The sequence below is a fragment of the Cheilinus undulatus genome, linkage group 14 (genome assembly GCF_018320785.1).
Source record: "Cheilinus undulatus linkage group 14, ASM1832078v1, whole genome shotgun sequence".
Lineage (NCBI taxonomy): Eukaryota > Metazoa > Chordata > Actinopteri > Labriformes > Labridae > Cheilinus > Cheilinus undulatus.
Genome location: NC_054878.1, coordinates 40,748,163 through 40,774,783, shown reverse-complemented (window position 1 = coordinate 40,774,783; position 26,621 = coordinate 40,748,163). Strand labels below are relative to the sequence as shown.

At 38.1% G+C, this 26,621-nt stretch overlaps 1 protein-coding gene across 2 annotated transcripts in view; it reads right to left on the bottom strand.

The window, feature by feature from the left end:
- The window catches only part of ncoa1 (nuclear receptor coactivator 1), a 115,380-nt gene that overhangs the window by 71,751 nt on the left and 17,008 nt on the right, over positions 1–26,621 (bottom strand). For both annotated transcript variants that reach the window (XM_041806124.1, XM_041806125.1), the window contains exon 2: positions 10,918–11,148. The gene's annotated coding sequence lies outside the window, so the exon portion shown is untranslated. The remainder of the gene's footprint in view (positions 1–10,917; positions 11,149–26,621) is intronic.

Sequence of the window (26,621 nt, the reverse complement as noted above, 5' to 3'; positions counted from 1 at the left end):
AGATGTGGTGTTGTTTAGTGATCAAGCAGGTAGGTCCAGCTGGCTCTGCTCTCCAGGTATCAGAACAGAATGTGCAAAAGTAACCTGTAAAGTATCAGTGGCATCAATCCAGCCTCATGTGCACTCTTCTGCTAAATGGACATGATAAAATTAGGCATCATATCAGATATGTCAATATTTACAATTAACTTTTTGCTGATGCCTTTACCAATACTGATATTTATATTTTGTTCAGACCTAAAACTTCAGTCCTTAAAACACAGAATTTTTAAAGATAAACAAATCAACAAACTGCGTTCCTTAAAACACTTTAAAGTTCAAGGATTGAGAATGAACACAGAAAAAGACGTCGGCTGACACAGGTCTGCTGGTACAGCCTAAAACTCTAGACTTATTTGATCTTACTCTCTTCCCTTGTAAAAATGGGGGAGTAGGGGGAGGTAGAGCGCAAAGCCACGCCAGGCGGTGGTGTGTAAGCCCACGTCAGGGCACTAAGCTCACCCTATTGTTAAGCTCTCTCTCTCTCTTTTCCAATCTTTTTCATTTTGTTTTTTGTGCTTTTTTGTGTAATGTTTGTACCAGGAATAGTTGTCATTCTGTAGCTGTAATTATGAGTGGTGTTAGGGAAGGCAGCATCAGCAATGTCACTACCTTGAGCTTGCATGTACGGAGCCTGGGTCTGTTGAAGGTGGTATTGCTGTTAGGCTTTGTGGGCCATGTGGTGTTGGCATGGTGGGTTTTAAGAGCTGGCATGGAGGGGGGTGGCTCTGGGATGCCGGTGATCAGTGTTCAGCCTTCTGGAGGTTTCCTGGGACTAACTACACGAAACACAGATAAAAGAGGGTTCCCACTTGACAATAATGGGGAAGTGCTGGTTTCTTGCTACCCATCGGTCTGCGCGGTTGACTTGTGGAGGCAATTAGCAATGGTGAGATTTCTTCACTTAGCGCTGTTCCTCTTTGTTAGGCCCAGGTATCTTGTGCTGACTCAAAATCAGCTGATAAATGCAGATTTTATAGCCAAAATATCAGTTGTAAATATCTATGGAAATGTACATTTCTACCAATAAGCTGATACCTGCCGATATCGATATTATACCAATAATATTGTGCATCGCTGCATGCAGTCAGCAATGACAGTAGGGCTGAACAATTTGGGAAAATAATTTAAATGCAATTTTTTTTTACACAATATTGGGATTGCAATTTGATATGTGATTATTTCTGAAGTTCCTCATCTCATGCATTTTACAACAAAAACAAGCAATAATTCTTCTATTCTATAACCAACACAATATTTAACTTGGGAAGAACAAGTTTTAAAAACTATCTAATTGTGATGATTTTTTTAATCATTTTGCAAATTTGATATGAATTGTTGTACTAAAGGGAATGACAGTTTTATATAATTCTCTAATTTAATAAGAAAAACACACAGAAATTTAGAATTCATGATTTTTTTTGTACACTATTTTCAAAATATTGCACTAGAGTGGTTGCATGGTATGTAATGCATAACATCTCTGCTGCGAGAAAAAGTTCTGAACTGGTATTTGGAAATTGCAGCATGTCATATTGCGATGTAATCTGCAAAAATCAAATTTGTGGCAGAGATTATGCCAGGTATGATTCGGTTACTTGTCTACTGCCCACCATTACACCTGCAGAATAGCACTGCAATAAGACAATCTATTGTCATGTACTTCTTCCAAAGACATGCACTGATGGAGCTGATACAGAATCAAAGGGCCACATTTATTTTTTGCCATTTTAAAAGACACCCTACCCTATGATGCAGTTGTGACACAGCCAGTAGGCGGCAGGACAAGGCAGAAAACATTTTAAAACAAAACAAACAAGCATGGAAGAGAAACTCTATCCACACTGCAGCAAACAAAAGCATAGATGATGGGAGAATTTTTGATTTTTGAAAACACTAGGAACTTGAGATTTGTATGAGCCATGAAGTATCCAAGCTGTGCAAAAACAAGGTGAAATACTGCTAGAGCTATACTGCTCAGAAAAATCAGGCTTGATGCTAATACCAATGTTTAAAGCAATAATTTAGCTGATAACTGATGCCAATGTCTCTTTTTCATTACTCTCCTGCCATGCCAACATTTTCTCTCAAGCTGACCATGACAACAGATCAGAGTTTTTCCAACAGGTCACAGTTTGTGCCCAATAACAAATCTCTTCTCTATGTCAGCAGCTAGGTTGCTAAATGTCAGTATTAAATTGTTAGAACACACAGAAAATCATCTGCACCTGATACCTGTTCACAAGCACATTACTGGCTGATTGCTGATTTTGTACAGAGGTCCGTGTTTGACAGATTCTGGTGTTAAACTGATGCATCTGTACATCCCTAGATACACACAGCACATCTGACCTCCAACTATACACATCAAGTTGCTAGCAGCAAAGCTTGACTCTACACTGACTCAGTGTGTGCCAGACTAGCTAGCTCTGAATGATCCTTTCGACCCTCAACTTCTAAGCTGGGTTCTTTAAACCACAAAAGTGCTTTGTTGGTAAAGACTTGAGCCTGCACAGCTTGGTTGGTACTAGGTGTGAGCGACACTATTTCATCTTCACTGATTACAGAAACTGACGGTTTGCAAATACAAGTGGATGCATAATCAAGTGAAACCAAAATATTACTGTGTAAAGGATAAAGGAAGAGTGACAACTGAGAGGGACATTTTAAGTTGTTAATAGCTCCAGGATTATAAATGGAACATTTGAATTTACTTCTTGGATCTCTGATGAACTAAAATGAAGTGTTTCAAGTCATATGAGCCTTAAAAGCCATGTCTTTGTTATCATTCTCGTTATTCGCTACAGTAAAGAACAGCTGTATTATTGAACAGCCTCTGTATTGTGACGCATAACGTATCCTGAGGTTGTAGAGGAATACCAATCCCTATTGCATAATAACCAGTAATTTCTGATGCAGTCTTGCATCAGCATACTTGATTTGTGACTGTAATGTCTCATATTTGTATCATGATATCTGCAAATGGGCAGCATTTTGACCTTCAGCCGTAATCAGTGATTTAATTTTCGTAATTCTAGAGATGGCAGGAAAATTACATCTCCTAAACCAAATATCAGCCTCTCTACACGCACAATTGATCTAATCCAAACTAATCTAATTGTATTTGAAGAGGGTTTTCTCAGAAAGACGCAAGGGTTTTGGCAAGCCTTTCAAAAACGTGCTGTCTCCGTTTGTCTTGGGTTAAATGTGGTCTCGTATAAATTATTAAACTGCTATAAAATTGTTTCTAAGATGCATCAGAAAAGCAGAGATGGGGTTATATTTCCCACGGCTACAGATCTTAGCAGAGAAAGTCACAGACACTGCTAAAACACACAGGTGCAACCCATGTGCTTACTGTGTGTTTTTGGTCTATGAGCCACATCAAAGACAGTTTTCCATCGCATGTTGCTCTGAAAATTGCATGTGTAGAGTTTCAGGTGCAATGCTGCAACAAAATCCCACGCTGCTGTGTGCGCAGGAAAAGGTCCTAACTTCTCTCTATGACTCTTCTTTATCCATACAAAGATGCTAAAAAACAGACAAACCAGTTAGAGGCAGTAAATTACCTCAGAATACAAAATAAAACATTTAAATGGCTTTAAAAGTATATTTATATTCATGATAGCTCTTTCAGGCCATTAATCTGTCCTATGAGCACCAGCACTGAATCACTCAGATTAACAGAATATCAAAATGCTGTCAATCATTTAAAGTGTTATACATCTGCATCATCACAACATGCCTGTTATATTTATGCATTAATGCAGTCAGAGGCTTGGATTACAAAATCTTCATTATATAAGAGCCTAGTTTTGGCTAAGCTGAATCAAATTGGCCTACAACTAATATATTTACAATCCCAATTCCAAAACATCACTTAAAATGTGATGGCAGCAACACATCTCGAAAAAAGTAGGAACAAGGCAACGAAAGTCTGCACTAATTCATTAAACCGCTGGAGGAGCATTTTGCAACCTATTAGGTGAATTGGCAACACGCCAGTAACATCACTGGATATAAAAGGAGCATCTTAGAGAGGCAGAGTGCCTCAGAAGTAAAGATGGGTAGAGGTTCACCCATCTGCAAAAAACTGAGTCTATAAATCATTGTCTGTCAACACAGTTCTCACCATGCAGTCCAGAAAAACAAGTTAAAGCTGTATCATGTGAAGAAAAAGCCATGTGTGAACACAAATCAGAAATGTTGCCGTCTTCTCTGGACCAAAGCTCTTTTAAAACGGACTGAGGCAAAATGGAAAACTGATCTGTGGTCAGATGAATCAAAATTGGAGATTCTTTTTGGAAAACATGGATGCTGTGACCTAACTTAAGAGCAGAGGAACCATCAGTGCACAGTTCAAAAGCCTGCAGCTCTGATGATATGGGGTTGCATTAGTGCCTATGGCGTGGGCAGCTTGCATATCTGGAAAGGAACTATCAATGCTGAAAAGTAGATAGAGGTTTTAGAGCAGCATATGCTCCCATCCAGACAATGTCTCCATCAGGGAAGGCCTTACATGTTTTAGCAAGACAATGCTGAACCACACTTCACATCATCACACCAGTATGGCTTCACAGTAGAAGAGACCGGGTCCTGAACTGGCCTGTCTACAGTCCAGACCTTTCACCAATAGAAAACATTTGGAGAACCATAAAACAGGAAGACCCAGGACCATTGAGGAGCTAGAACCCTACATCATACAATAATGGGACAACATTCCCCTCCCAGAATTCCATTATCTGGTCTCTTCACTTCCTAGACAGTAACAGAAGAGATGATGCTACACAATGGTAAACATGGCCCTGGCCTGACTTTTTGAGATGTGCTGCTGCCATCAAATTCAAAATGAGAATCCTAATATTTTTCATGAAATGGTAAAATGTCTCAGTTTTTCTGATATGTTGTTTTTAGTCTGTTTTGGATAAATATGGGTATATGAGATATGTAGCTGAATTCTGTTTTTACATTTTACACAGTGTCCCAACTTTTTTGGTATAAGGGTTGTAATTGAAACAATCTCTTAACTTGTCAATACTATTTAAAACTATTTAATTGATCATTTACTTAATGTTAAGTAAAATGTATAGTTTCTTAACCCTCTGAGCCCTTAAATATTTTTTAACCACTGTGTCTCACCTGGACTGTTTGTCTCAAAAAGCTTGTAAAACATCAACCCTGTGGTGCACAGTGAAGCAGTCAACATCTTTTTTCTTTTTCAGTACAACCTGAGCTTTAAGAATATATGTGCTGCAGTAATGTAACTTGAATTTCAAAAACAGTTACGGGACTATAAAGACAAAAGAAAAAACTAAACAGAAATTAAAACTCAGAGATTTTCATGCATTAAACATGGTGAACAATACTGACTAAGACTTATTCTCCAATCTCTTGGGGACCAAATGGGGAAAAATAAAATTTATATTGGCTGCTTATTAGCCATTATTCAAAGCAGTTCCTGTCTGCAAAGGCAAAAAGGACCACATCTCAGGCTCTCTGTCTCGTTTTCTCTCCACTATGAGACACTCAGGCTCTCCCCTTCAGTTTCAAAGTGTTTACATGTGCACTCTTGCGCAAATCATGACGTGACAACAGAACAGCCTGCCATTGGTTGTCACAGTCTATGAGGCATCTGTTTTGGGAATGCAACATGGTGGCTAATGCGAAGCTAGCAGAAGAAAGATCGAAAATTGATTAAAAAATGGGTAAAAAGGTGTTCAGTATCAGAGTTACTGGTTCTGATTTAAACTTAGACCCGAGAAAGTCACCCAAATTCCAGGCTCGCTAGAAAAGTTACCGTAAGGGCTACAAAGTAGGGATGCATGATAATATCGGTCTGGTATTGTATCGGAAGATATTAGCTTAAAAAGGAAAATATAGGTATCGGCAGATATCAAAATATCTGCCGATATTTACATCTGATATTTCGCCTGTGTATTTCAGCATATATCAACTGTAAAATCTGTTCATAAATACTAATAAATTAGTGAAATTTTGTTATGAACCAACAGACCTATGTCAGCCAAGGTCTTTTTCTTTATTCATCCTCTTTCTTTTAACTTTATAGTGTTTTTAAGGACTAAATTTTGTTTCCTTGGTCTTCCCTAAATCTTAAAGAGTCCAAAAGGACTGACATTGTTTTTTTCTGAAAAGCATATTTAAATATCAGTATCGATATCGGTATCGGCTAAAATGAATCTGTAAATATCAGCATATGGAATACTGGCAAAAATCCAATATCGTACATCCCTACTACAAAGGCTAGGATAGTCATTAGAAAGGCCAAACAGAGGGCTTCCAGAGTAAAAAGGAAAATGGCATAGATGTATGGTTGCAAAGATATTTAACTTAAAATAGCCCGTCAGAGTGTTGAAGTATGCTTTCTTCTTTTGTATTTAATAGAAGCTAGCAAACAGCATTCTGATGTGCTAAATCAAAATAAGGTGGCTACAGCACAATTACAAGGTGCTGGTAAAAAAACACTGGATAAAATACTCCTGAGTCTACATCTAAAAATCCGTGGAAAGTTTCAAATAAATAATTCATAATTCAAAAATTTAAAAATGGCCCATCCCTGCATTTTAATGCCTGATAAATGCAAATATTTGACTTGTTTTGCCTGAAAATTCTGAGCAAAGATTTGACATAAGCAAAATGAATGAGGACTTACTGTCAGCATTACAGCAAAGCTTCTATCATTTTAGGTCTTATCCAAATATACAGTCAGTGACTCTATATCTATATCTGTTCTCCTTCTCTATCCACTGTCTGTTCCTTCTCAAATAAAGAAGAAATAGCCCGTAGTCATACTATAAAATAAAAAAAAAAAAATTTAACAAACATTAAAAATTTTTTACCCAAGGACTTTTGTCATTTTTTTGATTCAAAAATAAAATGATAATTCTTTAAAGGGAATTGTCCCAGGTTTACTTTATAAAAATGGTGCTGACAGAACCAGTCAGAAATGTGAAAAATCGGTGAATAAATACACAACGGAAAGCTGCTGAAAATGGTCAGGGCTAAATAATGCAAACATGCCTTGTGCTAAACAGGTTGAAACACGCAAAAACAACAGTGCAGTCCTTAAAGTTTCCCTGTCCCTTAACTCAAACCTCCGTCAGCATTCAGTCCATTGTTTCCCACCATCTGTGTACACCCAGAGCCAGGATGTTTACCAAGAGTAAGAAATAACCTTGGACAGCACACAGCTCCACACACGCTCCACTACATTTAGCCAAAATCCTTGGAGTATAGAATACATAGTGTAGAGAGTAGGGAGTCACAGCCTGGCTATGGCCATTTTTCTGCTCTGAGTAGAAGAAGGAGCAGAAAAAAGGAGATCTAGCAGAAGATACATAAGGAAAATGTTACTTACAGTCATGTAATATGTATGACGCTAATGTAAAAACACGGTTCAAGTCCATAGAAGGGGAAATGTGCTTTCTGTGTCTTTTAAGGACACAGAAAAATGAAACTTCCCAGCTGTAATCCTAGAAATAGTGACAAATATATCTCCAAACACATCAGTTAAGTGATTTTTAAAACAATGACAATGTATTACACAATCTATTTAGACAAGCATATCTGTGTTTCTCAGCTGCTCTGCCTGTCTTTGCTCACCTAATTTTTCACAGCGCATTTTCAATCTCAAACACGTTCACTGCCAGACTGATAAATCCACATGAATATTCATCATTTATTGAACTCCATTGGTCTCTGAGCAATTTGGAGTGTGAGCGTGGGTGTGTATGTCCTCATTTCAACCCGTGTAGCGCTGAGGGAGGCCTAGTCAGCCGTGCTGGGATGTTCAGAGCCGTTGCAGCGGGTTTGAGGCTGAAAACGTGCCGCACAGGGGAGCAATGCAGAAAAAGACAGTAAGAGGAGGGTATTATCGCTCCTCATTCTCCATCTTAACTGTTAATTTAGCCTGAATTAACTGCTCCACTTTAGGACAAAACTGACAGACTGTTAGCTCCTTTGTTAGACAGATCAGAGTCTTTAAGATTCAGCCAATATTGCATTTTTAATACTGAATGATGAACCTTTATCATTGTCAGTTTTTGTCACCAAGAGTATTCAACGTAGTGTTTTGAAACCATGACAAGCTATGGTGGAGTAAGCACCCATTTATCACTAAACTGGCCTTTACACAACCTCATTGTGCTCACCAAATCACATAAAAGAGCTCAAATAAAGGTCAGCTTTAAAGCGCAACATAAGCAGATAAAACCAGTGGTGTCAAAGGATAAGCTCACGCTGCATTTACACCCTCTAAATTAACAGAAGTCAACATAATGATGCTTTTTCAACTATAATAGCACTTCAGAATTTTGTCAAATGACTCACATAGCTTTACTCCATTTGTACTGGTTATGCTTGTTAGGATCCATATTAAAAGCTCAGTTTGAATGGGCAGTGAGAAAATCTTTCAAAATCAAAAAGAGGTAAATATTAAACGTAGTTTTTGACTATAAAATCTGGTTTCACCAGACCCCCTTCACTGTTTTCAGTTCTGTCATGTTGCAGCCTGATGCTACAGTCATTAAAATGCTGTTTATTCTCATTAATCTGCACTCAGTAATCAACCATGAGAAAGTGAAAACAGAATTTGCATTTCTGCAAATTTATTTAAAAAACATATGTATCCAGACGCTTTGCAAAAACATTTGAAACTTAGCCCAGGTTCCTTCAATTTTCTCTGGATGTTTCAACACTTTGATTGGAGCCCACCTGTGGTAAAATAAATGGATTTCAACATGATTTGTAAAGGCACACACCTCTCCATAGAAGGCCTCACTGCTGATAATGCATATCAGAGCAAAAACTGAACTATGAAGACAAAGGAACTGCCTGCTGAGTCCAGAGACAGGACTGTTCCAAGGCACAGATCTGGGGAAGGCTACAAAAAAACATTCTGCTGCACAGAAGGTTCCCAAAAGCACAATGGCCTGCGTTATTCTAAAATGGAAGAAGATGCAGTTCAGTGCAAAACATATGAAAGTCTGCTTGGAGTTTGCAAAAAGCACCTAAAGGACTCTCAGACTGTGAGAAATAAAGATTCTCTGGTCTGATGAAACCAGGATTGAACTGTTGGCCTCAATAATAAATGTTGTGTCAGGAGGAAAGCAGGCACCATTCATTGCCTGCCCAATACCATCCCAACAGTGAAGCATGGTGGTGGCAGCATCATGCTGTGGGGGTGTTTTTCAACAGCAGGGGCTGGGAGACTGGTCAGGGTTGAAGGAAAGCTAAACAGAGCAAAGTGTAGAGATATCTGTAATGAAAACCTGTTCTGTAGCCCTCAGGACCACAGACTGGACTGAAGGTTCACCTTCTAAAAAGACAATGACCCAAAGCACACAGCCAAGTCAACACAGGAGTTGCTTAGGGACTGTGAATGTCTCAGAGTGGCCAAGCCAGAGCCCAGACTTGAATCTTATTGAAGATTTCTGGGAAACCTGAAAATGGCTGTCCATCAACAGTCCCCATCCAATCTGACTGAGCTTGAGAGGATTTGCAAAGAAGAATGGCAGAAAACCTCCCAATCTACGTTTGCAAAATTCGAGCCTGTAACTGCTGCCAAAGATGCCTCCACTAAACATGGAGTAAAGGGTCTAAATAATTAAGTTAATGAGATATTTCAGTTTTTCCTTTTAATACTCTATCATGATGAGGTACTGAGCATAAGTTAATGAGAATAAAAAAGAATTTAAATGGCTATGGTATCAGGCTGCAACGGATCAAATTTGAAAAACGGAAGGGGGTGTGAATACTTTCTGAATGCGCTGTTTCACTTATTGTCTGTTTTAGGGGTCTCCCAGATGGAAAAATTGTTTAAACTGTCATTTGATTAACATTGTGTTCAGAAAATCTACAACATATAGTTTCTGTACAGCTGTGTTTCCCTTTTAGTACCATCTGTTTTCACCATGTGAAGCTTGCAGTCACGCTTGCTAACAGTGCACTAGTTATGCTCTTAGCCAACAGGGATAGTTATGAAGTGTGCCCCCCCTGGCCTGTGGAGCCTTGATTATACTTCTGCACTGAATCTACACCACAGCTTAAAAATGTTGATTTTAACCAATCTTGTTTCCAAAAAAAAAAAAAAAAAAGCCAAACTTTGTCCTGATTTAGCAACATGGGACCTAGAGACTTTTTAGGTCCTTATATCATACATATGCCTAACAAATTTCAAAATCCTAGCCCCTGCAATCCTGTGTGTTTTTCAAAATCTTTTTATGGGTGCCACTAAGGCATTTAGTCAAAGCCACTGATAAAAGCTGTATGAAACCTCTAATCTATCCACTTTCCTTGGGTCTACCAAAATTCATGTGTGTACAGGTATTTAAAGCCTCTGAAAAAACTACTTCCTGTGATGAAGGCAGCAGAATTTGGGGTAATGATGACACATGTCCCGGTATTTTTTATTAGTATATTGGTCCCAAAGGATAAAGGATGCATCCAACTTTTTAGATTAAAACTCATCCAGCCCCAAGATGCCCATGTGTGTATCAAGTCCATGTCATATTTTCAGCTATATTGTGCAAAATAAGCCCTCTAGTATCATCATCCTCCTCTTCATTTTCGTGATTTACTTTCTCTGACCTTAGCTCACCCCTGCCATCCCACAAACATGGCCCTAAGCCTTAGTTAGAAGCTCACACACTAAAACAATACACACAGCATGTGTATTTTCACTCAATAAAGTAACCAGATAAGAATATTCCAGGAATACTCAATACAAATCACAGCTGGATAATAAACAAAACCAGAAACTGTTGGTTCTATGAAACAAGGTGCCAAATTAAACATCGCACTACAACACCGTATTCACCTGTGGCTTAGAGGTGAATCTCACTAAGCTGTAATGATACTCACTTGATCTAGGGCTCCAGTGGGTGAGTCATGTGGTGGCTGTGGTGGCCTCGTCCAGGGCTCAGAGTGAAGATAAAGGGAGGAGGAAAAAGGAGGAGGACTGGGGAGAAGGTCAGAGGTGGGTGGGCAGCTTGGAGTCGAGATGACGGAGCGGTGGTGGTGGGGTTATGGCTCCACGGCCGTTCTGTCACATGGCACCATCCCAGGTGCAGGGAGAAGCCTACTGGCCTCTGACTGTGGAGAGAGAATGGAGAAAATATGAAGAAATGCAACATTGACACACTACAGTAGTATATGTTTGGTCATCCAGTGTTGTAATGTTATGTTGCATTGTAAAAAAAAAAAAAAAAAAAAAACTCAACAAGTTTGACAATCATGATGTGATTCTTACAAGGAACACATTGTTTTGTAGAGTTAATGGAGGTTCTACAGTGTTGCAGATAAGGAGATGCTGTTGTTTTGAAGGCCAAACTACAATCACCATCTTTCACGAAACTAGCCAATCAGAATCAGGCTCCATCTTTTTTCTGTCCATACACACATGGCAGCAGAGAAAGAATATTACCAAAGTCAAACATGAGACGTCCTATTGATCAGTACTCACATTCTTGGAAATCTTAATTTTATGCTAAGCTATAGACACACATCATTTCCTTACAACTGCTAAAGGCTGTTATTTCTGTAAATGCCTTAGTATGTTTATTGGTCCACATGATGCTACAATTCTGTACACACAAAGGACTCTGGCGCATTTTAATGTGTCCACAGAAGAAGTGAAGGACTGGCTGCTTCTCCCATTGTATCACTGCTAGTGCTGCAGGAATCATTCTAAATCAAGCAAGTAAAAATGTTTGGTACATATCCTTGGTGTGCCCATTTAGACATCCTGTATATGAGGGGAAACACTGTGCTGTGTTGCCATGATGAAATCAGATGCAGAAGGATATGCAAGGTTCAAATTTTAAAACCAAACATTCTCCAATATATTGATGAACAAATATATCAAAAAGTGCACAAGCTTTAAAAATATGCATGAACACAAGATGCTTGGAACAATTTATCCATCAAAGTTTGCTAAAAATCTTCTATGCACTGTCAAAACTGCAGATTTTTGTTGGCAAGGTTTCAGTGCCAAGGAGTTGGACTTATCTACTGAAAATTACCCTTTGACAGCTACCAGTATCATTTAAAAGTTTACAAATTTAACTTGACAACTCTGTCTTTCGCTATAAAAAATGTGATATTGCTCTAAGCCAATTGCATTCTCTAAATCCTAAGATTTTATTTGTTTGAATTCTCATCCTCTACACAGAAAGACACTTAAGTATTAGGGATGCAGTGTTTCCTAACGGATTTTAGGAGACGACGGCAGGGGGGATGCCAAACTGTGTAGAGGGAATGGGAGACTGCTCCCCTTGGAGGAAAAAAAAAAGGACAGTCTGAAGTTAAATGCATCAATTGTGTGCATTTGAGAGAACATTAAGTATGAGAACTTGGGACAGTTACTGAAGCGCATCATATGATGCAACACAGCGATCCAGGGCTGGTCTGTTTTGGGCTTAACTCCTGAAGGAGTCATGAATTATCCAACAAATAACTCAAATCAGTGACAGTTTTACTCAGATAAAACTGAAAATCTTTATCTTGTTGCCTCTTTCCCCTTCAAAAAACATGAAGTTTGTTGATTTCTTCCTCTTCCCCTACGTCAAATCTGCTGTCACAGGATGAGGATTATGGTAAAAGTAGGAGAGGGTTTGGATCTGAATCACTTAAAGACCCAAATAGGAAGAAAATTCACTGTTTGATTGACTGATTAATCTACATAAAAAGACACTCTCTGTATTTATTTAGTAGGACTCCATATTTATTATAGAAAATAAATTGCCATTTATATTGCAGAAAGAATAAATATCTTACGGCCAGCTTTTTTCATTCAGCCCTAATGGTGTTTAAGGACAAACATCTCAGCAGTAGACTTGAAGCTCAAGACAGACGAAGAGTAATTAAGGACCTAAATATTATGCAGACTGCCCTCATTAGACAGACGATCCCAAACAGCTACAAACTGTCTCTGCTGAACACTTCAACTCTGAAGAGCCTTAACGCACATCCACTTTAATAGTCGGTTTTTCGGCACACACACACACGCACACACAGAGCAGAGAAGACTGCACACTGATTCATCTTCTCCTGATGTTTGTGTTTCTTGACAAGACATCGGCCAGATATCCGCAGACAGCTGGCTGGTTAGCCACACAGCAGGTGGGATAGACTGAACACACTCAGATCTACACACTGTTCTGTCAACTTCCGCGGCTTCAGCTTGAGAAATCATAACAGTTGTCAACAAACAGAACAGAGAACACACATCAGGAGGAGGAGGATGATTTTTTTTCTTTTAGTCTGTCCCTCTGATAGAAGCAGCCATGAAATTTACTACGAGACACCCAGAGCCCAACAGCCTCCTACAACAGTCCACAAATATGTACATTTATAAATGAAAACAAAAAAGCATCTACGGCATCTTAAATAGGGGTTACAATAACACAGATATCCACAAACTGCATGACATACTGTGTTATTATTCTGTTATTAGTTTAGAGAATGCACAGATGCCTGCATTAATCAGCACTCCACATTATCTGCTAATTGCCATTAAAAATTCAGATCACTTTGCTTCTATGGACTACCACAATGGATTTAAATAAGGCAACTGAGACATAACTGATGTGCAGGCTCTAATTTAAAGGGTTTTTCAGTCACACTCTCTAGTGATGTAAAGTCTACAACAAGATAAACAGCTAAAGGTGAAGTCCAAACAAAAGAAAGTTCAATAAAGTTAAGTTTGAGCCTGCTTCATGGCAATAACCTGAAGCTGACCTCAGTTCAAAGGGATCAGAAACTTCACAAGACCCTGACTGAGTCACTCAGCATGCAGCCAGCCCCCTCCAAGTGCTCTCTGTGGGTTCTCTAAGGTCTCCATTGATGGCAACAAAACTTTAAATTGAGAAAAAGTACGTCAAAAATACAGTCATACAAGCTTCCTGATGTCTTTCCAGTAAAGCACAATGATGTCAGTTTTGTCTGAAGTCTGATGTACATGATTGGACTGGTGTTCTCTGATTCTGTACAGTGCTTTTCATCAGATACAAGGTAATGTGGAGCTAAACAAGACATGTGCAGCGGTCATGTCCCTGTGTGGTTGTGAATCAGACTGTTCACATCCATAGCAGCACTGTTTCAGTGTAGTATTGAAACAGATGATTTTAAGTCGACTCATGCCAAAGTTAAAACTCTGGTTTTGTGATAAGACTACTTTATATTGCTGTGTGGCTACATCTTTAATCATGTGTCAGTGCTGTAAAGGTTGCATTTGAATTGGAAATAACTGCATGTGGGTGCAGATTAATAAACTGGGGCCTTGCAGGACTATGGTGTACATAAAGAGGATCTTTTCTTGCTGTAAAGACACACACATGTATGACCCAAAAGTAGGGGAGAACCTTGGACGGACAAAGACAAACCATTTCCTGTGATAGCATGAAGTATGTCATTTTATCAGTAGACGATAAAGCTGCATTCCACACAATCTTTAAGTTTTAGAGGAAGCTCCGTCCGTCCTTCACAGAGTTTCACCAGCCGCAGTGTCGGCTTGTTTTGGAACAGCGTGACGGTCTTGATGCCTCATCTATCAGTGATTGTAAATAAGTACAAGGACTGCGTGACAAATGTAAAAAGGTCAGCCAGCTTATACAAGCATGTGCTATCAGCTGGAAGGTCAATGTAAAAGTCCAAATTCAAAGCTTTAGTCTTTTATTTAATTGTAATCCTATAGCACTTTATACACTGAACTAGTCAGTGCATCACATGTTAATATAGCACTCATAATACAGTCATGAGTTCTGCTGTAACACTTTATTATATAATACTGAAAGACTGCCAACAATCACAACCATCACACATCCTGACTGCTCTCTAGTTGATTCATGATTTATGGCTGCATTAGACCAAGGCTATAAAGAAGATCAACATGTCAAAATTTATGTCTGCCCAGGTAATATGCGCATTCACAGCACAGAACTGCTTATAATATAATAAATATAAAGAGAATATGTTATGGTCACTATGGCTGGGCTGGTACACACTAACCTGTCCCTGTTTTTTTAATAACCACAGCATCCCTTTAATTGCTGTCATGAAAACAGAGCTGTGTAAAGCAAATTTTTATGATAAATGCTGGGGAAGTGTATGTCTGTTTCCAGCAGCTGCACCACTGCCATTGTGCACAGTAATATAATGTTTCAAAACAGTTTAATTCTTCTCCATTGTTCTGCATGAAAATAGGTTTTCAAAAGATCTGGTTCATGTGATTTTTGTTGCTGGGAAAACCTATTTCCTCTAAAAACAATTATATACATTTAGATTTCTAGATAAACCTGAATAAATGTTCTCTTCGTATTTTTGCTGCCAACACATCCCACTGCCATGTGCAACCTGGTTTGGTTACAAGCTGGTTTCAACATGTGATTACTTTTCTTTAACTAGTGTGTATTTAGGACAAAGTTAAGGAGCATTTGCCACAGTTTTAGAACAAGAAGAGGAAGATGCTTAAAGCAGAAGCTGCTAATTTTATGTCTGCATGCTAGTGGCAGCTGAAGATGTGTAATTTTGTAACCAAATGTCAGCTTACAGCAAGTGTGATTTAGATAATAGCTCTGGTAAGAAGACAAGAAACCTACCATTCACTAGACAATTTTCTCATCTTAAACAATTTTAAAAATGTGGGAGACCACAGACATAGGAACGGTTTCAGCTAGGGATGCACAATATTGGATTTTTGCCAATATCAGATATGCTGATATTTACAGATTAATTTTAGTTGATGCCGATAACTAAATATGTTTTACATAACTAGAAATTCAGTCCTTTGACTACAAATTATGGTTTGGGGATGAAAAAAGACACAAACGTTTTTCTTAAAGTACACTTTAAAGTTTAAAGAATGAGAATTAATTAAGAAAAAGATCTCAACTGACATAGATCTGTTGGTCCAGCCTAAAACACCACTAATTTATTAACATTTTACAGTCTAAATATGTTGACAGGTTCTGCCAAAATATCGGATGTAAATATCTGAAGATATCAGGCCAACAATATCATACATCTCTAGTTTCAACCACTTCTTCTTCTAATCCTCGGACTAGGTGACTCAGCCAGATCCTAAGAGAAAACACACCTGCTGTCTAGATTATCGATTTCAAAGTGAAACTCGTGTGAGAGCAAAGACAAACATGGAGGATGATCAAAATCATCAGCTGTCTGTCCTGGAGTGCATAAACTTATCAGCAGTAAAATTTTAAAAAGGAAGTTGCAATTTTAAAAATTAAATAACAGCAAAATTAACTTTTCATGATATTCAAATTTTTTGAGATTCACTAATACTAGATGCCAGCATAAAGTTGACTGGACACAACAGATCAACACTGATAATTGATATCTGTTCATGCCACATAATTTGGCTGATGGCCGATGGTTTGTAAATAAGAGAAATACGGGCTGATGTGATGTTAAACTGACGCACCTATGTATCCCTAGTGTTAAGGACTGAACTTGAAGATTAATGTCTAAACTAAAAAGGATATAGATGTTTGCTGTGGACTTATTTAACTGCATTTAAATCACATGACTGATTTGTGTAGGTACAAGTTTAAGTGCTGCCGTTCTCACTCGAAGTCCACCTCTTGTCCAAGTATTTGGTTAGAACAGACAGTTGTTTGATATATTTTGTATCTGAAGAGCTGCAGGTGCAGGTGGGATTCAGAGAAGTGCAATATTAAATTGTCCTAACTTTACTGTCCACTCTGGATTACTCACAAAGGAACAGGAAGCTATTGTTGCACGGAGCTGATGGGTTACAGTAAACAATCACTGGGCTAACACTGTAATTTAAAAAAAAAAGGATTTTAAAATGTTCACATAACCTCAAACAAACTTACAGCTGGTTGTTCCCTGAAAACTGGAAGTATATAAAATTTTAATTCTCACCCAGCGTCTTGGTGGCAATCAATCAATCAGGCCACGGCTCGCTAGATGGCTAATTACAGCAGAGTGGGTCAATAATTACAGTTCAACAGGTCCTTAATGATGGTGGTGTACTCCATAACACATCCAATGCACCCTGACTTATCTAGCAACATTTGTTTGTTTCATGAGCTTCTTTGTTTAACCCGGCACTTGACACTGGAAGTTCAACAAAAACAGACCTACACACACAAACCAAGCAAACTCCCTGAAAAACAAAACTAAAGTCACCAGTCCATGAGGACTGAATGGTCACTGTAGATGCTGATGGAGCTACATTAGCTTAACAGATTCAAAACATTTAAAACTCTCTTATGTGACCATCAGATACATATGGAGGCCATGAAAGGCCATTTATATACAACATTTATAAGTTGGGATATCTGAAGTTAAAATGACGATATACAAAGAAATGTTACCTTTAAAAGTCAAAATTATAACATAAAAGTAATGATTATGATATAATAAACCATGATTATTATATAAGTAGTCAAAATTATGAAATAAAAAGTCAAAATTATGAGATTAAGAGTAAATGATTAAGTGAAAAAGAAATTATAAGATAAAAGGTCAAAATTATGATATTAGAAGCGGTAATGAGAAAAACAAGCAAAATAATCAGATTAAAGTAAAATATGCCAGAAAGAAAAATCAGGAGACAAAAAGTCATTATTATGAGGTAGTAAGTCATAATTACAAGCAAAAAAAATTATGAAATACAAAAAAAAGAAGTCAAAACAACAAGATATTTAGCAACAATTATGAAATAAAAAGTCAAAATACAGCTGTAGTTGACCCTAATTAAAAGGGAAAAAGTTATAATTATGAGAATAAAAATAAGTTGAAACTTTAAGGTGAGTAAATCACAAGATAAAGTTTTTAAACTTATTTCGGAATTATTGACTCGTTAATTTCTTATAAATTTGACTTTTTATCTCACCATTCTTACTACTTATAGGATTTTTTGCAATTTCAACCTATCTCATGATTTATCTCTTTTTCTCTATTTTCAACTTCATCTCACAATATTGCTTCTTTTCTTATATTTTTGACTTTATCTCATAATTCTGACTTACTTTTTGATAGTTTTGACTTTTCATTTCATAATTATGGCTTATTTTCTCATCATTTTGACTAATATTTTTATATTTAAATAATTATCTAGCTTGCGTACTTGCTTTAGCTTACATACATACAGGTATTAGACATCCAGTTAACTGTGCTGATTTAAAGCTGTATCATCTATGCTCCTCTGACATTTTCCTTTCACTTGAATGTTGTTAGAATAAAATCAGACTTAAAATACACCACTGTGGGGGACAACTTTACCCATTTCTTTGAACAATCCTCTCACTGGGCTTAATGACATGCTTACACATGATAAGACCTACTGACAGTGACTCAAATCAAAGAAATATTTATACTGCGACACAAAGTGGAAGAACAAGTTTTTAATCTAAAGCCACAAAGGCGAACTGTATATAGACTCTTAAGGAAACAAAAGGTTTGTTAAATACATATATTATTATTATATTTAAGTGTATCTTTGCAACAAAACTCCTAAAATCAAGTTTAAACTTGTGCCTTAGATCAGATTAAATTACTCACCAGTTGCAGGTAAGTTGAGGTTTCAGCAGAAACGTAAACACAGTAGCTTCCCTTCACCTGATTTCACACAGTGAGCTTTTTTCCTGTTTACAGTCAGTGACATGATTCCCTTTGTGCAGACATTTCTTCATGCAGTCATCACTAGCACTCTCACCAAACCTGTTCTTCCCTTTACACATATTTGGTTGTCATGACTTGCCAAAAAGCTGCATTACAGGCAGGCCCACCTGAGAAGAAAAACCACACCTCTCTGACCTCTATTTCAGCTGTAGCGAGAAAGGGAGAAGTAGTGCGGGAATCTTAGTGGACATTTCTTTGAATATTAGAGAGGGGCTGCAGCTTTAGCCTGTTCATTCAGGGAGAATAAGCATGCAGTCAAATGACAAACACAGACAGTATAATAGGCCTTTTAAAGCGCTATAATATGCTTAAGATTCCTCTGTGACGTAAAAGTGAATGTATTGCATAATTACTACTAACAATGAAATGCATCACAATGACAGAATTACACAACAGCTATGCAACACAGTGCTATGTCCCTTGCACCACTACATTTAATCTTTAACTATATGAGCAAACGAGCCAAGTTGCTTCAGCTTCTACTTTGCAGAAATCCATGATAAATAGAACCAGAAGGACGACAAGACAGAGAAAGGATGAGAGAAACAGGGTCCAAAAAGAACAGGAAATTATGGGTGATAACAGCTTGCAAATCTGTACATAAATCTTCAAATCCATACAAAGATCTCACACAGATCAATGAATGTGCACAGAGATCCATACACAGATTTACATGCGATTCAAATGTGCGACGAGATTGATGCACAGATTCACAAATGCATTGAAAACCTTGGAAACTTGGACAAAAATGTGAGTTTACTGTAATAAATAGATTTTCAAGAAAAAAAAAATGTATAGGGCCAGCTTTAAATCTGATATTTTCCCTGAATTATAAACAAAACAAAGGTTTATGCATTGATTCTGTGTTCTTAGTAATCACATTTGGGTCATTTTATGGGTGTCAGTGATTGTGCAGGGCCGTGAAGCTGTCATCAGTCTGCAGGTAAAGGGGAAGATTTTATGGACCAGGAGACACCTCTGTCCTTCTCCTCTGCACTCTATCTGTTACAGACACTAACACTACTGTGTGCATCTTTAAGATAGCCTTGCAAAGCAGATGAATTTGCCAGACTCCATGTCTGTCATCAGGCAAATTCATCTTGAAAAGCTCCAATCTACACCAATTAGTGTCATCTGAGGAGAAGGAGGCAGTGGCTATGGGCTTGCTTTAGTTGTACTCGCCGATTGCAGTGGCTGCCTTCAGTGCTGTGGTTAGCTCGGATGTAAAATAGTTGCAGTTTTACCAAATTTCTGTATGAAATAAAGATTAAAACAACACTAAAAGCTGTTCATGACTGAATATATGTTTTCACTTTTCTATTGACCTGCTGTGGTATGAGTTTGTGAGCGTTATGGGGTGGTTAGTTAGTTGTGCTGTGAGTGGTTGTATACAATGGCTTCCGGCGGAGTGATTAGCTCGGCAGCGGTTTTGTCATTTCTTTATTATAGCAAGAACAAAGAGCCACACTGAATGCTTTTCATGATGGAAAAGATGTTTTAGCTCTTCTCCTGGTCTGCTTCAGCATGGGTTTACAATCGTTATAGGTGGGGTCTGTCAGTGTATCCAATGGTTGCTGCCATGGGAGCAGCAGGAAAGCGGCAGTGTAATCAGAACTGGACCACATTTTTGTTTGAAACAAGAACTAAGAGTCACATCAAAAGCTTGTCTAGGCAGAGATGTTTTTGCATGTCTCCTGGCTGGCCTTGATATAAATTTATTCACCTTAGAGCTCCTCCATTCACAAGTATGGCAGTGGTAGCCTGCCTGCTCAAGAGGAGGGCATCCGTAGAACCTGACTGTGTCCTGTTGGCCCGTCGCGAAAGTGACAGAACTTTCCTTGGATCTCCTTTCAAGAATTTTTTGGGAATAGCCTTGCCTTACTCAAATGCTTTCTATGGGAGCTGTCCCAGATGCATGTGAAATATATCCATGCAGTAGAAATATGGAACGGTCTATTTGGCGTGAAAGGTTATCTTTAAGAGATGCTCAGCACATAATAAAATGTTTTTTGCCAACCAGCAAATGAATCAGTGAGAATAGAGGCTGTGATGAAGGCTGCAGCATCTTCAAACTTAATCAAAATACACTGAATAACAGTAATGTTATTTCACATAAAACAAACTTAAATCAAACAAACCTTCCGGTGACAAAACAAGAAAACTCTGAGATCTATCATCACTGGAAAATGTTAAAAAAATCTTTAACCAATTATTAATTCTTTAAATATTTCACCTGGAATAGAAGCTGTCTATTGTCTGACCAACAGTGTGTGAGCACAGCTGGACCTCAGGAATCTATTCTGTTCATCAAATAATCATTTAAACCAAGCAGCACACCAGTTTCTTCACAGTAAGGGTAAAAATCAATACTCGTCATTGCAAGATTCTTCCTGTTAAGCAGCTGCCTGATGCGTTGAGTTTATTTGACAAACCCTGACATGCTAAACTCTGCATGCACTTAACTACAGTACTTTCTAGGACTCATTCTTCCTGCAGCTTTTTGGTATTCAGGTATTCAAAACAGTCAGTTGTTTTGACACCCAGAAGAAGCTACACCCTCTGAATTTCTTAACGAAAAAGGCCAAAACCAGAACTTTGGTTTAACATTGAAAACGCCAGTGTTATTCAGGATTGAGCTGAATCTGTCAAACTGCAGTTGGTTGGTTTGTTCCTGCAGATGGCATCACCTGAAAGGGATGTAATGGAAAAAAAAACCCAATACATATATATATATATATATATATATATATATATATATATATATATATACATACATATACATATATATATACATATATATGTATATATATATGTGTGTGCGTGTGTGTGTGTGGGGGGGTGTTTGTGTGTGTGTTAAATGTTTGTAAACCTGCAGACAGAATCTTACTCTCCTAGCAGACGTTTGCACTGCATTGTTCTTCACACTTCCTTTCCTCTGGCTGCTCTTGTTCCCTCACTCAATGGCCACAGTCTAGACAACGCCGATGCAATAGGTAAACTGCTCTGCAGCCTCTCTGCTGTGCAATAAATCAACCTGCTTTCCCTCTGACTCCTAAGAAAGCCAAAACCTTCGCACACAGCATCCATGTGCACTAGAGATTCCCATTGTGTTTTTAATTCTAGCTTTTACATTGTGTAATGTAACTGAAAGTGTGCTATGCAAGCCTGTTTGTGGATGTTTTTTCCCCTTATCTGAAGAGAGGATCTAGGGGAAGGGGGAGTGTACACCTTAAAGTCCCTTCGAGCAAACTTGTGGTGTCTGATTTTAGCCTATATACATAAATTAACTCAACCTAACTAGCTTCCACTCACCCTCAGCCCCTCTCCACACTCCCACTTTGCTTTTTAAATCCCTCAGGCCTGAGTCTGCTGCTTGAATAAGTCAAGTTCACCATGAAATGTAAGTGAAACTGGCACTCTGAATGGCAGTGCGGTTATTAATGAAGAAAATGGAGGAAACAATGCAAGTTAAAACCTTTAAGACAATTATTGTGGAGCACAATTAAATCAATTTAAATGGTAATCAAGATTTTGGCTTTCACCTTATCACTGAAACAAGACCAACGGCAACATCTGACATTTAAAAAGCATGCTCTGATGGCAGACGACATTATTTGGTAGCTTGTTTAAATATTTAAAAGAAAAGCTATTACCCTTTTCAAATGATGTTAAATAGTACATCATGTTCTCTTTGTTTGTTCCCTTCATTTATTGTTCGTTCATTCATGACTTTAACTGCTCAGCTTGCTTCCCTTCAGCTCTCATCTCCACTTGCAGACACACAATCAGCCCTAAATCATACACAGTGACTTAAAAGACTTGAGATTAGAGATGGAGTGGCGCCAACGTACTCAATTATGTAATATGTGGAAACGTGCTGTGCGTCAATCAGTGCCAGCAGAATGACGGTTGCACCCTGTCAGAGTTGGTACTAGGGATGGGGGTCACATCCCAGGTCTTTAAAGACCCTGTTCTGTATTTTTCAAAAACCCGAAAATCAATAATTTTTTACCTTACTGATACTGCTGTCGAGTCTCTTATGTCACTTTATGATAACACTGGTGTAAGAATATGCATCGGTTTTTGCAAGGGGAACATAAGCTACTAAAACATCAGCACTGCGCATCAAATCAAACCAAAATGTGGTACCTTCAACTAGGGCCGGGCAGTTAATCAAATTTTCGATTAAATCGCAATATTAGACACTGCAGTTTTTTAAATCGCAGAAGTTGCAATATTTCTTTGACCTGAAATGTATGTCAAAATACCAGCTTAATAAATGTTTTGGTTGCCAGGAGAATGGTACTTTACTCTATTGTGCCAAGTGTAAAGTATGGTGGAGGGGGGATTATGGTGTGGGCTTGTTTTTCAGGAGCTGGGCTTGGCCCCTTAGATCCAGTGAAAGGAACTCTGAATGCTTCAGCATACCAAGAGATTTTGGACAATTCCATGCTCCCAACTTTGTAGGAACAGTTTGAGGATGGCCCCTTCCTGTTCCAACATGACTGTGCACCAGTGCACAAAGCAAGGTCCATAAAAACATGGATGAGAGAGTTTGGTGTGGATGAACTTGACTGGCCTGCACAGAGTCCTGGCTTCAACCCGATAGAACACCTTTGGGATGAATTAGAGCGGAGACTGAGAGCCAGGCCTTCTCGTCCAACATCAGTGTGTGACCTCACAAATGCGCTTCTGGAAGAATGGCCAAAAATTCCCATAATCACACTCCTAAACCTTGTGGAAAGCCTTCCCAGAAGAGTTGAAGCTGTTATGGCTGCAAAGGGTGAACAGACGTCATATTAAAAATGGGATGTCACTTAAATTTAAATGCAACTCAAGGCAGGTGAGTGAATACTATTGGCAATATAGTGTACAATTAGGTAACAGTGAGTGATATTTACTTAAATATGCAGCACAACAATCGAGCTTACTTCGTGGTTCCAAGGAGATCTGTAGTTCGATCCTCAGCTCCTCCAGCCCACATATCAAGTGGCCTTGGGTAAATTAAATCCTGAATTGCTTTTTGAATGCATGGTCATGTGTATGTGAATAAGTACAAAACTGTCTTTGAAAGCTGAAAGTTACATAAGTGATTTGAGTGGTCTGAAGATGAGGAAAAGATTATAATTGCAGTCCATTTACCATAGTGCTATTCACACACCTGTTTCTGAGTACTCTTCAGGTAGGTGGGAACTAACAGTTCAGCATGATCAGATTAATTGTGTTAGTACCTGTAGCTTCAGACAGCCTTGATTTGATGGAAGAATTAAATATAGACATGTGGCTTTCATAGGAAATAGATAAAGGTCAAATTAAAAGGCTGTCTTTGGAAATGCAGAGCAATGCAACATAAATTAATGAGAGCAATCTTTATAAGGTTGTTCATTGCTTTTCAAGGAATACAGGAGAAATTATAGGTGCAACTAAGATAGCCACAGCCTGAGTTTAACCATTAATACCACTATAACAGGACGCAAGGATTGTTTCCAACACTGACCAAAGTGAGTGAGTCTAGCTCTACCCTTAGGAAAGGCTAGGTACGCTTGGTACCTGGAAAGTCAGGTGCCAGAAATGTACACGAATAACTCCGTTCCGTATCAAACTGAACTGGACCAAAGTGCTGGGTGGAAACATAGCTTATGGGGTAGCAGAGATGAAACAGTTACCGGTACTAATCATAACTGTGATAGACTATCATACGGGTCATATTTTATTTATCATAACTGCGCTTTAACGCCATGGTAAATAACGTTCAGACAGCAAGCTATGCAGGTTTTTTTAACTGAGGTGGACCAGTTAACAAACAATCATATTCTGGCTTGTGTTTATATCTAATTACTTTGGTGGTCTAAGAAAAAGGCTGAGGTTACTCTGTCCTATAAAATTGCAAATGATCATGCTATCTGTGCAAAGATAAAGCTGGAGGAATTATATTAATAATCCACATGCTTTAAAATGTGCCTCATGAACTCTAAAATAGATTTAAAAACACAAAAGAGGACACATAAATCATAATTTTAAAGTGGTGCAGAAAAGAAAATGAAGACATTGTTCCATAAAATAGACCAGAGTGCAGGGAAGTAATTGTTTGGTGCTTAAATACGATAAAATCCTAAAAGTTTCATGCGTTGACCAACAGGTTTTTGCTGAAGAAAAAAGGAAAAAAACTTGAAATCTTTACTTTTGAACATATGTAAAAAATACAGTGGGAATGAGTTTGCTTTTTCTGGTCATTAACTTATAAATTTGTCATAAAAATTAAAAGAAAAAAATGGTGATAAAATCAAGATCATGATCTGGCCATAAAAATCATGATATATCTTTTCCATATTACCAACCCCTACCCCAAACAAAATCAGACTGTAGGAAAGTCAGGCTTTCACACTGAAAAGACAGAGACAAATGAAGCTGAATCTAGCTTTTAGCTAATCTTGAATTAACTACAGCTAATTTAATGGAGGGAACACTTTTTGTATTTATTTTGGATTCAGGAAGGACATGTAATATTAAATGAGAGTGTGGAGAGATGATGCAAAATAAAATGACTTGCTTTAAAAAGTCAGCTTTGAGGTAGAGATGAGGAGTCGATAAATTCTTGGCCAGGTCAATTATCAAGGCTGATATTTGGCCAATTACCTGCATTTAGGGATGAATATCGAAAAGGTACAAAACCATCCGAAACCTACCGCACCAAATTACAACACAGACATCAATACTTCATTTGATACCCTGCCTCCTAATGAAAATAATTATTTTGTTATGGAATTTGTGTGATTTCTGTGTTAAGTTACACTGGTTTACTTTTCTTATTCCATGTTTGACTTGCACCTTATAAGGATAGTGTAATTCATTATCTGGTCTTTCCCTTCCACAAGCAAAGGGGTTACACATGTTAATATGTAAATACTATCAATATTTTTATTGCAAGTTTTGGTTGTATTGTGTTTTAGTATTGTTGGCACATTTTATTTCTGCTTTTGTCAAATATTTCTTATTACGCTGTTGTAATGACCAAATTTCCCCCAAAGGGGGATCAATAAAAGTTAATCTAATTTTATCTTATGATACCCAGACAGCTTTTATTCTCCCACTGACTTTCAACCCACTTTTTTTCCTCTCAAAAGCATTGATTCAGGCACCATTTAGGCACCAGCACCATATAAAAGGAATCGATTTAGCATCAGTATTGGAAAAATCTATCTGTATTGGAATTTTATTGTATGAAAGCTGCTAAAATAAATAAAGGGAATAATGCGCTACTCTGACTTCACTGCAAGGTGTGTCTTCCCCTCTAGCTCTGTTCTTATTCTCCAAGATCTTACCTAATGTCCCGTCCACATTACTGTCTGATTGGCTAGACAGCACACAGTGACACAGTGAGAATGTGGCATGATTTCCTGCTTTTCCACTACTGGTGTTTCTCTGTCATTTCTCATGTTAGTAAAGCTGGAGCTAAATGATTCATTTTCCTTTTCTTTTGTTTATTTTGACCATGCAGTTTTACTTTGTTTTTAAAGTGGGGGTATTATACCTTTTTCAAGGCTTTACACCATCTTTGTGATACCCACGTAGTAGCTTTACATGGTTTACAGCTCAAAAAACTCATGTTTCTCACACTGGCGTCCTGAAAACCCCTTATTTTAACCTCCGTCTGAAATGCTTCGTTTTTGCTGCTGTCTCTTTAACACCCCCGCTCCACAGACCTGCTTTCCTCGCCCCTTCCAATGTGGCTAATGTTGTTATGCTAGTAGTTGAAAACTTTAAATGAACCAGTCTGACTGAGTAAAATATGGCGAATTTTGATATATGTCTGTATGTGTTAGGCCCGGAGTCTGATCCTGATAGTCTGGAGAGAGAGGGGGAAGAAAACCAGCAGCAGTGAAGGATAGAGCAGGACG